We start from the raw sequence: 14,136 nt of genomic DNA, 5'->3' as shown, positions 1-14,136 counted from the left end.
ATCTGTTCTTGGCATGTAGAGCTGCAGAGTCACACACTGAGGATAAGATCGCCATCTGGTGTTGGGCTCGGATGATTGCAGGTTGTTGTTGTCTTCGGAAGAAGCCTTTGGTCACGAGGTTGGTGACTCCTCCCCTGGACAACAGTGCGCATGGGCATCCACTCCATCGTCAGATTGTTTTTTCGCCATGATGGGAAAAGATGGAGTGTATAGGAATGAAAGAAAGGATGTCCATGTGTAATGTCTAAGTAAGACAGATGCTGGAACAGGTACAGGTCCCGGGGAGGCGGGCGGGCGTGTGTGACTCTGCAGCTCTACATGCCAAGAACAGATGCATACTGGTAAGTAGCATATTCCGTTCGAGGCATATGAGCTGCAGATCACACACTGAGGATAGATTATACAGCAGTGCTTCCCCTTAGCGGTGGTCACCTGTATCTGTTGCAGCAGTTTGAAATAATGTTTTTAGGACAGCCTGGCCCACTGAGGCCTGTTTGGCCTGCACGTCAACACAGTAGTGTTTAGTGAAGGTATGCGTGGTAGACCACGTGGCTGCCTTGCAAATGTCTTCTAAGGGAATGTTACCTAAGAAGGCCATAGAAGCCCCTATTTTACGCGTGGAGTGCGCCCTAGGGGGAACTGTAAGTGTACGTTTAGCCTTTTGGTAGCATATTTGGATGCATTTAACTATCCACCGGGCTATACCGGATTTGGAGATGGGATTGCCTTTATGTGGTGGTGCGAAAGCAACAAAGAGTTGTTTTGTCTTTCGAAAAGGTTTTGTCCTGTCGATGTAATAAAGCAAGGCTCTTTTGACATCTAAGGTATGTAGGGCCCTTTCAGCTACGGAGTCTGGGTTTGGGAAAAAGACTGGTAGCTCTACTGATTGGTTAAGGTGGAAAGGAGAAATCACTTTTGGAAGAAATTTAGGGTTTGTCCTAAGAACCACTTTGTTACGGTGTAGTTGTAAGAAAGCTTCCTCTAGTGTAAGGGCTTGTATTTCACTTACTCTGCGTAAGGAAGTGATTGCGATAAGGAAAGCTACCTTCCATGTTAGGAATTGCAATTCACATTTGTGCATAGGTTCAAATGGGGGACCCATAAGTCTTGTTAGAACCACATTGAGATTCCACACTGGGGCAGGTGGCAATCTTGGGGGAAGAATTCTTTTGAGACCTTCCATAAACGCTTTGATGGCTGGTACCTTAAAAAGGGACAGGTGTTGCCTATTTTGCAAGTAGGCTGCCAAGGCTGCTAGGTGTAAACGTATAGAGGAATACGCTAGATTGCATCTTTGCAAGTGTAGTAGATAGCAAATGATGTTTTGGATGGAAGCATCCAATGGATGTATGTCATTATTAGCGCAGTAGATGGCAAATCGTTTCCATTTTGCGGCATAACATGCTCTAGTAGTAGGTCGTCTAGCTTCCTTTATGATATTCATACAGTCTGGAGGGAGATTGAGGTATCCGAACTCTAAGACCTCAGGAGCCAGATCGCTAGGTTCAGTGTTTGAGGATCTGGGTGTCTGATTTCTCCATGGTTCTGGGTTAATAGATCCGGGGAGAGGCGTAGCCTTTGATGTGGAACTAAAGATAGTTCCAGAAGTGTGGTGAACCACGGTTGACGTGCCCAAGTGGGAGCTACTAGTATTAGCGTTAGCGATTGTTGTTTCAGTTTGCGTACCACAAATGGAACTAGTGGGAGAGGCGGAAAAGCGTACGCAAATCTGCCTGACCAGTTCATCCATAGGGCATTGCCCTTCGACTGTGGGTGTGGAAACCTGGCGGCGAAGGTTGGGCATTTTGTGTTTTCGGGAGTGGCGAACAGGTCTATGTCTGGTTGTCCCCATTTTTGGAAGAAGGGGAGTAGAACCTTGGGGTGTAATTCCCATTCGTGGATCTGCTGCGTGTGGCGACTTAGGAGGTCGGCCACTTGATTGTGGATCCCTGGGAGATGTTCTGCTAACAGGTAGATGTTTTGTGGAATTGCCCATCTCCAGATTTGCTGTGCCAGTTGGGACAGTTGGAGAGAATGTGTCCCTCCCTGTTTCTGTATATAATACATTGTCGTCATGTTGTCTGTGCATATGAGGACAGTTTTGTTCTTTAGGTGTACCTGAAAGGATTTTAGTGCTAGGAACACTGCTAGGAGTTCCAGGTGGTTGATGTGGAGCAGTTTCTGTTGACTGGTCCATCTGCCCTGAGTGGTATGGTGAAGGAGGTGGGCTCCCCACCCTGTGAGAGATGCGTCGGTAGTTAGCACAACTTGTGGAAGAGGCTCTAAGAACGGCCGCCCTTTGGACAGGTTGATGGTGTTCCACCATTTCAGTGAGCGAAGTGAGCGACTGTCCACCAACACCAGATCGGTAAGTTGTCCGTGAGCTTGGTTCCACTGTTGTGCTAGACATTCCTGTAAGGGACGCATTTGAAGTTGTGCGTGTGGGACTATGGAGATGCATGACGCCATCATGCCTAGGAGCTGCATGAACACTCTTGCTGGAAGAGATGGATGAGTTTGAAATTGAGAGATGAGATTTTGTATACTGGCTATCCTGGCAGTGCTGGGATAAGCAATGGCTTTGGATGTATCTATGGTTGCTCCTAGATACTGATGTAAGTGGGAAGGTTGTAGATGGGATTTGGGGTAGTTGATAGTGAATCCCAAATTGTGGAGAGTTTGAATTGTGCGATGAGTGTGGAGAACGCATTTTTGGTGAGTATTGGCTCTTATGAGCCAATCGTCCAGATAGGGGAAGACATGGATCTGTTGTCTTCTGAGGTGCGCCGCCACGACTGCTAAGCACTTGGTGAACACTCTGGGTGCTGTTGTTACTCCGAATGGGAGAACTGTAAATTGATAGTGTTGCCCATCTACCACAAATCGTAGATATTTTCTGTGAGCGGGATGCATAGGGATGTGAAAGTACGCGTCCTTGAGGTCCACTGTGGCAAGGAAGTCTCCCTGTTGTAATAGTGGGAGGACTTGTTGGAGGGTGGTCATATGAAAATGATCCGAATGTATATACTGGTTTAGTAGTCTGAGATCCAGTATGGGCCGTAATGTTTTGTCCTTTTTGGAAATGAGGAAGTATAGAGAATACACCCCTGTTCCCTGATGTTGAAGAGGGACTGGTTCTATCGCATGTTTTTGTAACAGGGATTGAACTTCTTGTTTGAGGAGAGAGAGATGATGTGAGGACATTGGACGTTGTTTGGGTGGTATGTTTGGGGGGAATTGTATGAGTTCTAGGCAGTAGCCAGACTGGATAATTTGTCTTACCCATCTGTCTGTGGTGATGGAAGTCCAGACAGGTAGGAATTGTTGGAGTCGCCCCCCGACCGGAGTGGAATGGTCTGGGGGGAGTGGTGGCAAGTCACTGTTTGGTGGCTGGGGAGGTGCGGGTGTAGTTGTTGTTGCCCCGCCCTCGACCTTTGTTATTGTTTCCCCTATAACCTCCTCGGAAATATCCTCTGTTAGGGGATGTTTGTCCAGAATTTTTAAAGGTGGACGTGGTCTCAGTTGCCGTGTTTTTGGAGCCTCCTCTATAAAAGGAGCGACGAAAGGAACCCCGGTTTTGAGGAGACTGCAGTGCTCCCATAGACTTGGCAGTCTCATTATCCTTCTTCATTTTTTCTAATGCAGTGTCCACTGCAGGGCCAAATAACTGCTCTTGGTTGAAAGGTTGAGCCAGAATTGCGGTTTGAACCTCCGGTTTAAAACCGGAAATACGGAGCCAGGCATGTCGTCTGAGTAAGACGCTAGTATTGACCGCCCGAGAAGCAGTGTCTGCCGCATCTAAGGCGCATTTAATGGAGGCATTAGATATTAACTTGCCTTCTTGAATGAGGTCAGCGGCCTGGGATTTAAAGGGATCAGGCAGATGTTGCAGAAGGTCCTCAAGTTGGTCATAATGTGCCCTATCATACCGGGCTAACAGGGCCTGGGTATTGGCAATACGCCAGTGGTTCGCCGCCTGTGCGGCGACTCGTTTGCCTGAGGCCTCTAAAAGCTTAGACTCCTTGTCCAGGGGAGGCGTTTCTCCAGTTGTCTGTGAGTTGACGCGCTTCCTGGCATTTGATACGACCAAGGAGTCTAAAGGGAGCTGGGCTTTAATGTATGCAGGGTCCTGCGGGGCTGGTCGGTACTTTTTTTCGATGCGTGGGTTGAGAACCCTAGCTCGAACAGGGTCTTTATAGACCTCAGTGGCATGCTTTATAACCCCTTTAATCATGGGCAGTATGTGAACAGTTTTTTGTGACTGCTCAAAAGTATCGAGGAGAAAGTCCTCTTCAAGGGGGTCTGTGTGCATTGTGACGCCATGGAATGTTGCTGCCCTATTTATTAGTTGGCCAAACCCCAAATGGTCATCAGGAGGGGAGGGCTTGGAGGGGTAGGTAGTGGGGTCAGGCATGTCAGGCATTGGACCAGTCATCTACTGGTGCTGTGTCTGGAAATGTAAAAGGGTCGTTTGGATCAACAGGATCATTAAATAAATCAGGGTCCGCCACTCCCCCTAAGTCATCATTATCATCCTGTGGAGGAGGTGAATGATAGGGAGATGGTAAAGGTAAAGGAGAAGGAGGAGGAGGAGGGGGGGACGGGTTAGGAGGCAATACAGGAGAGGAAGGACGAAGTGGTGAAGTAGCACAGTCCTTTTTCCGTATGGGAGCTGGAGGAGGTGTGATGTCCAGCTTCCGTTTCTTGTATGGGACGGCAGTCACATGTCCAGTGTCGGGATTGATGTAGATCCGCTTTTGAGTAGGATCTGGGCGAAAAAGTTCATCCGGCTCTGAAGGTGGTGGCGGCGATGGCCGTTTCGGGTCTTTATGAACTTTTTTCGGTGTGGACGTAGTTTTCGGTGCCGATGGATGTTTCGGTTCCGATGGATTTTTCGGAGCCGATGGAGTTTTCGGTGCCGATGGATTTTTCGTAGCCGATGGATTTTTCGTAGCCGATGGAGTTTTCGTAGCCGATGGAGTTTTCGGTGCCGATGGCTTCGGTGCCGAGGGACTTTTAGGCATCGATGTCGAAGAACGTTTCGGCGCCGGTGGAGACTTCGGTGCCGAGGAACGTTTCGGTGCCGAAGGAGATTTCGGTCTTGAAGCCTGTTTCGGTGCCGACAGTGGTTTTTTCGGTGCCGAAGGTGTTAAAGGCACAATCACATGAGGCTTGCTCGAGCCCGAGCCACCCACAGGCTTAGATGTCTTCGGAGCCGGGCCCGAGGGCGGGGCTTCTGAAGAGGATTTCCGGTCGCGACTGGGCCCAGCTGGCGGAGTCTTGACCAATGTCTTTTTGGATGGGGCAGGGGCAGGGGGGGTGGTACTCACACGCTGCCCTGGAGTGATGAGGTCATCGGAATCGTCGGCCTCGGACACGATCTCGAGATCTTCGGTGTCATCTTCAGGAACATCCTGAGCAAAGATGTCCTCCGGTTCTGGAGCTGGTTTGGCCATAATATGGCGTCGAGCTCTTCGGTCCCGGAGGGTCTTCTTGGAACGGAAAGCGGCACAAGCTGGACAGGTCGATTCGTTGTGTTCCGGCGACAGGCAGAGGTTACAAACCTCGAGGTGGTCACTGTGGGGGAACTTCGCTCCACACTGGGGGCATTTTTTAAAGGGTGTCCTGTCCATCAGCCGCTTCCGGAACCGGTCCGAGTTGATTTTGATGTCGATGGAATGAAGATTGAAGAGTTAAATCGATTGCTGGAAGTTTTCTGCTGGAGCGGAAAAAGTTCATACGAACCCAATGGCGGAAAAAAACAATCTGACGATGGAGTGGATGCCCATGCGCACTGTTGTCCAGGGGAGGAGTCACCAACCTCGTGACCAAAGGCTTCTTCCGAAGACAACAATAACCTGCAATCATCCGAGCCCAACACCAGATGGCGATCTTATCCTCAGTGTGTGATCTGCAGCTCATATGCCTCGAACAATATGTTTAATATTTTATTAGCACCATCTGCAAGAGGGATAATCTGCAACATTGATCGTGTCACCTAGAAGACTAAAATGATATTTTGAAATATAAATTTCTTTTTTCGGAAACCTTCCTTCCAAGTTTGCAGGAAGAGAAGGTATGCTAATTACAAGTACAGCAAATACGCTGAGCAGGTAGATTACAGTTGCCGCTAAAATGAAAATTCTAATATTTGTAGGCTTTGTGCCCATGGGGAAGTAAACATGTTTCACATGGTAATCTTTGTAATTCATTTCTGTTAAACCCTTTTTCTCTGGATATCTGAATGCTTAACCTGGACACCCCAATTAAAAAAAAAAAGAAAAAAAAAAAAAAAGAGATGGCATCTCGCAGTTTTTTTACCTTTATAAAAATCTCTTCATGGATAAAAATGATTTATATTAATGGGCCTTTATTTCATGCTTCGGCACGTCTATGCCTGGGCGTAAAAACACAAGATCATGTGATCCGTAGATAGACCTGTCTTGTACTTTTCTGCCAGCTGTTTAACATGGCTTATATTATTTTCAAAGCACATATTCTGGGAAGACCAACGTATCTGGCTCTAAATCTGCAGATTTCGGGAAGGTAGAAACCAGGACAATTCAAAGTAAACTTTTTTCTTCGTTTAGAAGTTCCTAGATGACAGGCTAGGATGACCACCTTTCCCAAGTCCCAGACTTTGTGTGATATCATAATGCATTCTGGCAGTAGTAGTCTAGTTTCTGATAGCTTAATGCATTCTGGGAGTAGTAGTCTTGTTTCTGCTTACTGGATTCTGGGAGTAGTAGTCTTGTTTCTGCTTAATGCATTCTGGGAATAGTAGTCTTGTTTTGCTTCTATTATATTATTCAGACTAAAACACCTGCAATCAATGATTTGTAGGTGAAAAGATCAGGACTGAGGAAAGTGTCCTTAATGATATGGAGTGGGTTGGTAACTCTGTTGGGAGGCCACATTATCCTTTCTTACGTTTCATTCCATGTACCATTCGCACCTCCCCTTAATGTTTGTCAGTGCTCATATTGTTCAAATTTTATTTTCCAAGCTGCCTTTTCAGGGACTTTGGACCACCATCCTGTTTTTATTCTATCTGTCAGATATTCTCATTTGAATTGAGTTTTGATTCTTTTTATTCTTCTTCACATTCTGAATTGTTGCTTTCTCATTTGCATATTTATGCACTGTACTGATTACCGGTTATGTAAAATGGAAAAATGAAATAAAACAAGCGCCAATACCTTTTAATTATTAACACAATTCTATTTTCGGAAAATGATTGCTGCCGATTATCAGATTTTAATTATATGCAACAAAATAGTCAAAATGCTTTTAACCCCTTTAGCGCGCGCGGATTACCGTGCCGTGCTGAAGGTTCTATTGAGCGGGCGGGGCCGTGACGGAGCGGTTCCGTCATACGCACAAGGCAAGCGATGCGCATGACGGAACCGCTCCGTCATGCGCATCGAAAGGGTTAAACTCTTTTCACTGCAATAGGCACAACACAAGGTAGTGTCATGAGCAAAACAAGGCTTTCTAAACCCTCCCACTGACTCTTTCCCCTTCACCTCCCTTTTACCCATCCCCCTCCACCTCCATTTTACTCATCCTAAGCCTCCTCCTACTGCTATGAGCTACAAAACAAAACAAATTCTAAATCCTTCCCTTCTATCCCTCCACTATCCTTTTCAATCCAAATAACAGAGTCACATGTCCACCACTCAAATTAATTTAATATTTCACTATACTAATTCACCACTAATCCTTTATGGGTTCCAGAGTAGCGTGCTACTAGCTGAAAAAGCACTTCAACACTGCATCAGGGGTAGCAAGCACTAAACAAATGCAAACCTTTTTACTCTTCTACCCCGTTGCTATCCTTCTCAATCCAAATAACTGAGTGACATATCCACCACTCAAATTACTTTCATATTTCACTATACTAATTCACCACTAACACTGTTTGGGTTCCAGAGTAGCGTGCTACTTGCCAAAAAAGCGCTTTTACGCCTCGTCAGGGGTAGTAAGCTCTATATAAATGCAATTACAATACAATACAATAATGTTTGTCATGTGCATTTCTGTCTTCAAATATATTGCATAGGTTAACCATTTAGTTTCCTTTCCAGGTCTTGACATTTACCGTGTGTTGCTTTGTGGGAGATGTAGTACTTTCTCTTTCCCATGTGCGCTAAAAGGAGCTGGGAATGTTGCTGTGAGGGCGTATTGTTAGTTGTATTCAGAGTAGTAACGTGTGACTGCACTTAACTCCAATGTTTTTCTGATTAAATGTAGGAATAGCATGAGACAGTATGGTTCACATATAGTCATGTCATACATTATGTGTGCCTACACCTAGGTTAAGGATGTGAGACCAATGTGTGGCATGTGAGTGTCTGCCCTGCCCTTGATATCATGTGCCATAAGGTAACATCTCAGTGACTGGGTAGTGAAGCTCTGGACTTGGGGTACACAGTTGCATCATATGATTATGGCGTGTGTGGTACGTGGTAAATTAGGATGTGTTTTTTTTTTAATTTAAACAAGCATTGTCTTTGATAGAAGATAGATACACTTTGAGCAGCCTTTCTCAAACTTCCCCAAGATAAATCCTGAGGAAGTGTCATCCGTTTAAAGCGTACTTGTGATTTTGGGGATGCTCAGCGGCAGGCCAGTGGCCCGATTCCTTGGTATAGCTAGCATGATTTTTTTAAAATTGGATTCTCAAATGTAAAGTCAAGATTTGTGTCGCTCTACAAACGAAGGGATGAAGGTTAGAATGTGAATATGTCTGAATTTTGTTAAACTCTTCAAATGTGAAACAGTGTTAGTAGACATGTATTTTTCAAATATTTAAAACAACGAAGTTATGGTGTTAGCTTTATCTGTTTGTGTGACCACGTAGATGTGTTAGAAATGTGCATTTTCTAGTTGATTTGAGGTGTGAGACATTAGGCCACACAGTAAGACAGTGTAAATTGTCATTAGAAATGGTGCGACGTACACAAAGTTTAGGGGCACTGATAGCTAACATAATCCATTAAAAAAGTCAAATATTGCACGTAACCTCTATATTACTTTGCATTGCCTTGTTGTCCATTCAGCACTGCCAGATAGAACACCAGGTCTCGGAGTCTCAGAGATATGTTTGAGCAGGCTTTGTGGTTGCGGTGAGGAAGGTTTAGGTGTGTTGCACCTTTTTCCTTCCACTCACGTGTGGAGGTTAAACTGCCAGGTTTCCGTCAACTAACATTATACTCTAAATAGGGTGGATGGAGTGATGGCTTTCGTTCACTCGCGTTGTTTTTAGGGTATAACTCCATCAACGGAGGAAGGACAACGCAGCGGATAGTTGACAGACTTTTGGCTGTGAATATGCCATATTCTAAATCTGACGGACAGACCGCCAAGGCAGCAGACAGTTAAACAGACGTTTTTTTGACGGCCCGTCTGCATCTGCCAAACTCTTAATCAGGCGCTACGTTGGTATCCATTTGAGTGTTGAATGTTATAACTCCTCCGACAGCAGCATCTTCCATCGCTTTTGCACCATAGGTTTGATGCTTGTTCCCAACATGCAGTTACAGGTGTTAATGCCACCCTGATGAGCGCACCACAGAGGTTTGCTGTGAGGGATGCTTTAAGGCAATGGTCTCAGTTGAGAACCTTGAGCTGAAGGCCGTTTGTGATCATGAAGAGGTCTTGAATAGTCTTCCAACCCGCAGACCAGCTCCGGAGGACAGGGGTGCATTTTAAAATACAGGCAAGATGAGGCTTTTGCTGTTCTATCGTTACAAGAAAGGAGGGGTCTACTTAGCCTGGTTTGGACAATGTCCCTGGTGTCCACACGTATCGCACAGGATAAGGAACCAGGTTTTTCTGGGTGATGGCTTTCTGGTTTTGTGAGCCCGATGCATTCTTCCAAAATATCCTCCCTCCATCTATCCTATCCCTCCTTCTGCCTGCTGCTGCTCTGGGCAGTCCATATGTCCTGAGGTTCTTAGGTACATTTTCCTTCAAAGACCAAGTCTGCTAATGTTTGCAGCCATTTGTACGTCTGTCCTCCTGTAACAAAACATTTCTGTTATAGTGAATTGGTAAAAATATCCTTGTCCTCGCTGGGCCATTATCCCTGTTAATAAATTGTTTTTTCTCTTGGAGCTCAGTGATGCCCTTGACTTGATATTAACCTAATGACACTGGCACCACAAACTGAGGTCCAATGTCATCGATGCCTATGAATCCTTTAATTATCATTTCAGTAGGTAGAAAGATATGACCTACCTGCAGGACGGGCAATGTTTCTAAGTTTTGCAGGGTCCTGAACAGCCATTACACAGGAGTCTTCCTCTTCCTTCAGAACGTCAGAGACGTCACTTCTATGCAACTGTCAGTCAGTGGCACAGAGGCTATGACACTGAACCCTCGTCCCCACGCACCTCATTCCATTCATTAAGTCCACACTCACAGGGGCTGGAGATGGAACCTGGATCTGTCACCCTCCCTGTTGACTTCATTATGTTCTTCATATGATATTAGTCAGGCATTGACACACTTAGATCACACATCCCAGCTTGTTTCATTACATCCACTGATTTCAGAGTCAAAGAAGGGGAGTTGGTGCCCTCGATAACTGTACCCTCCTGAGGTCTTCATTAACTCCATGTTTTAATACATTTCATATGATACAAGTCAGACACCGAAAAACACATGGATTGTAACTCACTATATCCTTCATTACATGTGTTGATTTCACAATCATGGCTGTTTCTTCTCCGGTACAGACAGTAGATCTTATAACTATAATGGCTGCTGCCCTAGACTGTACTTCTCTTAGAGTGAATCCACAGCATGCTCTTATAAACTGTGCTACTGCAAACTAGGGGGAGGCTCCCTGTTGTGTTTTCTTCCAGATTCCAGGCTGCGGTAAAGCTTCAGTCTGCTCAAGTGATGCACCTGATGGGGTTCACAGTAATTCACCATACCAGTCCTTCAGCAGCTTCTTGCTGGCATCTGAGTATCTGTGCTGAGGGCATACTTGAGGCCCAACCAGGGCATGCATTGGGGAATCCCTAGCAGGAACTCTATGCTGAGGGCATCCTTGAGGCCCAACCAGGGCTTGCATTGGGTAATCCCTAGCAGGACCTCTGTGCTGAGGGCATCCTTGAGGCGTAACCAGGGCTTGAATTGGGTAATCCCTAGCAGGAACTCTGTGCTGAGGGCATCCTTGAGGCCCAACCAGGGCTTGCATTGGGTAATCCCTAGCAGGACCTCTGTGCTGAGGGCATCCTTGAGGCGTAACCAGGGCTTTCATTGGGTAATCCCTAGCAGGAACTCTGTGCTGAGGGCATCCTTGAGGCCCAACCAGGGCTTGCATTGGGTAATCCCTAGCAGGAACTCTGTGCTGAGGGCATCCTTGAGGCCAAACCAGGGCTTGCATCGGGTAATCCCTAGCAGGAACTCTGTGCCGAGGGCATCCTTGAGACCCAACCACGGCTTGCATTGGGCAATCCCTATCAGGAACTTTGTGCCGAGGGGATCCTTGAGGCCCAACCACGGCTTGCACTGGGTAATCCCTAGCAGGAACTCTGTGCTGAAGGCATCCTTGAGACCCAACCACGGCTTGCATTGGGCAATCCCTATCAGGAACTTTGTGCCGAGGGGATCCTTGAGGCCCAACCACGGCTTGCACTGGGTAATCCCCAGCAGGAACTCTGTGCTGAAGGCATCCTTGAGGCCCAACCAGGGCTTGCACTGGGTAATCCCTAGCAGGACCTCTGTACTGAGGGCATCCTTGAGGCCAAAACAGGGCTTGCATTGGGTAATCCCTAGCAGGAACTCTGTGCTGAGGGCATCCTTGAGGCCCAACCAGGGCTTGCATTGGGTAATCCCTAGCAGGACCTCTGTGCGGAGGGCATCCTTGAGGCGTAACCAGGGCTTGCATTGGGTAATCCCTAGCAGGAACTCTGTGCTGAGGGCATCCTTGAGGCCAAACCAGGGCTTGCATTGGGTAATCCCTAGCAGGAACTCTGTGCTGAGGGCATCCTTGAGGCCAAACCAGGGCTTGCATTGGGTAATCCCTAGCAGGAACTCTGTGCTGAGGGCATCCTTGAGACCCAACCACGGCTTGCATTGGGCAATCCCTATCAGGAACTTTGTGCCGAGGGGATCCTTGAGGCCCAACCACGGCTTGCACTGGGTAATCCCTAGCAGGAACTCTGTGCTGAAGGCATCCTTGAGGCCCAACCAGGGCTTGCACTGGGTAATCCCTAGCAGGACCTCTGTGCTGAGGGCATCCTTGAGGCCAAAACACGGCTTGCATTGGGTAATCCCTAGCAGGAACTCTGTGCTGAGGGCATCCTTGAGACCCAACCAGGGCTTGCATTGGGTAATCCCTAGCAGGACCTCTGTGCTGAGGGCATCCTTGAGGCCAAAACACGGCTTGCATTGGGTAATCCCTAGCAGGAACTCTGTGCTGAGGGCATCCTTGAGACCCAACCAGGGCTTGCATTGGGTAATCCCTAGCAGGACCTCTGTGCTGAGGGCATCCTTGAGGCCAAAACAGGGCTTGCATTGGGTAATCCCTAGCAGGAACTCTGTGCTGAAGGCATCCTTGAGGCCCAACCAGGGCTTGCATTGGGTAATCCCTAGCAGGACCTCAGTGCTGAGGGCATCCTTGAGGCCAAAACAGGGCTTGCATTGGGTAATCCCTAGCAGGAACTCTATGCTGAGGGCATCCTTGAGGCCCAACCAGGGCTTGCACTGGGTAATCCCTAGAAGGACCTCCGTGCTGAGGGCATCCTTGAAGCCAAACCAGGGCTTGCACTGAGTAATCCCTAGCAGGACCTCTGTGCTGAGGGCATCCTTGAGACCCAACCAGGGCTTGCATTGGGTAATCCCTAGCAGGACCTCTGTGCTGAGGGCATCCTTGAGACCCAACCAGGGCTTGCATTGAGTAGTCCCCAGCAGGAACTATGTGCTGAGGTCATCGTTGAGACCCAACCAGGGCTTGCATTGGTTAATCCCTAGCAGGAACTCTGTGCTTAGGGCATCCTTGAGGCCCAACCAGGCCTTGCCTGTTGGCACCACATGGGTGACTAGGTACCTAAAACCCTCAGCAGTAGCAGCAGCCCCTTCACAATATATAGGAGTAATCATCTTGGTTGGTCTACTGCATGGACTCAACCATACCTTGTCTAGCACTGGTGTCTTGCATCTAGTAAACTAGATACCAGGTTAACATCGTAGCTGTTGGGGGGGGGGGGGGGCACTTTCTAACTACCACTCTGACTAGGAAGCACCTACAAACCTTAGGCCAGGTACATTCAGTGGCGCGCCCATGCTGAAGCACCTCACTCCTCGTCCTCCCAAGGGCGGCCACCAAGAGTCACGACCTGCACTTGGGGATGCAGCATAAAAACCACGGCAAACACCTGCCAGGTGTCTTGTGACATGGATCACATGTGCAGCTAAACATACTAGACCGGTGAAGACTATCAAATGAAGAGCAGGTTAGCATCTGCACCAGAAACATGAAACCCTACAACAGGCCCCCCTGACACTCTTAGGCGCCCCTCACTCAGCAAAATACACAAAGGCATCAGTCTGCACACAAGTACTTAGATAATAAATGAGTCTGAACCCTTAAAAGTAAAAGACAGGGAATGTATTTCACTAAAATATATACATCTGAAAGGCCTGAACGCTGTACACTTAAGAGTAGGGCCAATGTTATGTGGCACAGTTCTGTATAAAGCGCTATGGCCAATTTCATGGCCTCAAGGCACTACAGTGAATGTGAAACATTCAGTCTTCACATCAGTCCTTCTCACCTTCACTGGTTGGATCAGGGCTCTCCTTCCCACCTCTGTTCACAGCATCCTCTGGGTACTGGGCGCCCTCAGTGCTCATGAAGGACGCGTCCAACCCTGAAACTCTTCTAGCTGTAAAAAAAGAACCATCTGCATTAGAATGCGAAATGCGCCAAATACAACAGGAAATGATTTGTGAGGAGCGATACTTCCCATCCCCCTGCTGGAAATGGCAAAGCAACCTGAATACAAGACTCAGGGCAAACTGTGCATTTCTGGACATGTTTTTAAACACCGCGACGCCTCTCATTTAGTGGGGGCTCCACCATCAGTAACATTTACCCAGCGGCCCATCTGTCACATGTTT

The 14,136-nt window shown here is 47.4% G+C and overlaps 1 pseudogene across 1 annotated transcript in view; it reads right to left on the bottom strand.

Annotated features, from left to right (window-relative positions):
• The window catches only part of LOC146799983 (uncharacterized), a 390,259-nt pseudogene that overhangs the window by 85,782 nt on the left and 290,341 nt on the right, over positions 1–14,136 (bottom strand). Inside the window, exon 9 of the transcript XR_014968028.1 lies at positions 13,791–13,901. The product of XR_014968028.1 is annotated as an uncharacterized LOC146799983 (transcript). The remainder of the gene's footprint in view (positions 1–13,790; positions 13,902–14,136) is intronic.

Source organism: Triturus cristatus, chromosome 8 (genome assembly GCF_964204655.1).
Source record: "Triturus cristatus chromosome 8, aTriCri1.1, whole genome shotgun sequence".
In the NCBI taxonomy this organism is placed as follows: domain Eukaryota; kingdom Metazoa; phylum Chordata; class Amphibia; order Caudata; family Salamandridae; genus Triturus; species Triturus cristatus.
This window is presented reverse-complemented; position numbering and strand designations above follow the sequence as displayed.